Genomic DNA, 314 nt, shown 5'->3' with positions numbered 1-314 from the left:
TTCCAAAATGGTCAATAATGAAAAAAAAGAGTGAATTCAATGGTGACAGCAGCAACATAATTATATAATTAGCAAATACTACTAAGTCAACAGATTTTAAATACTACTACGTACAAACTTCTTAATAATACTAATTGATTTTCCATTTTGATTATAAAGGTAATATGGGTTTCAAATCTATATATAGGTTTGGTATCATAAACTAAGGTTTAATTAATATATAGTAATTTACGTAAGTGACCAATTTGTTGGGTGGTTTTGATTTGCTTTGCTTACGGGAAGTGTTTTGCTTTTGCGCAAAGTGAACGAAATCT

Source organism: Arachis ipaensis, chromosome B04 (assembly GCF_000816755.2).
Source record: "Arachis ipaensis cultivar K30076 chromosome B04, Araip1.1, whole genome shotgun sequence".
NCBI classification, from domain to species: Eukaryota; Viridiplantae; Streptophyta; class Magnoliopsida; order Fabales; family Fabaceae; genus Arachis; species Arachis ipaensis.
This window is presented reverse-complemented; position numbering follows the sequence as displayed.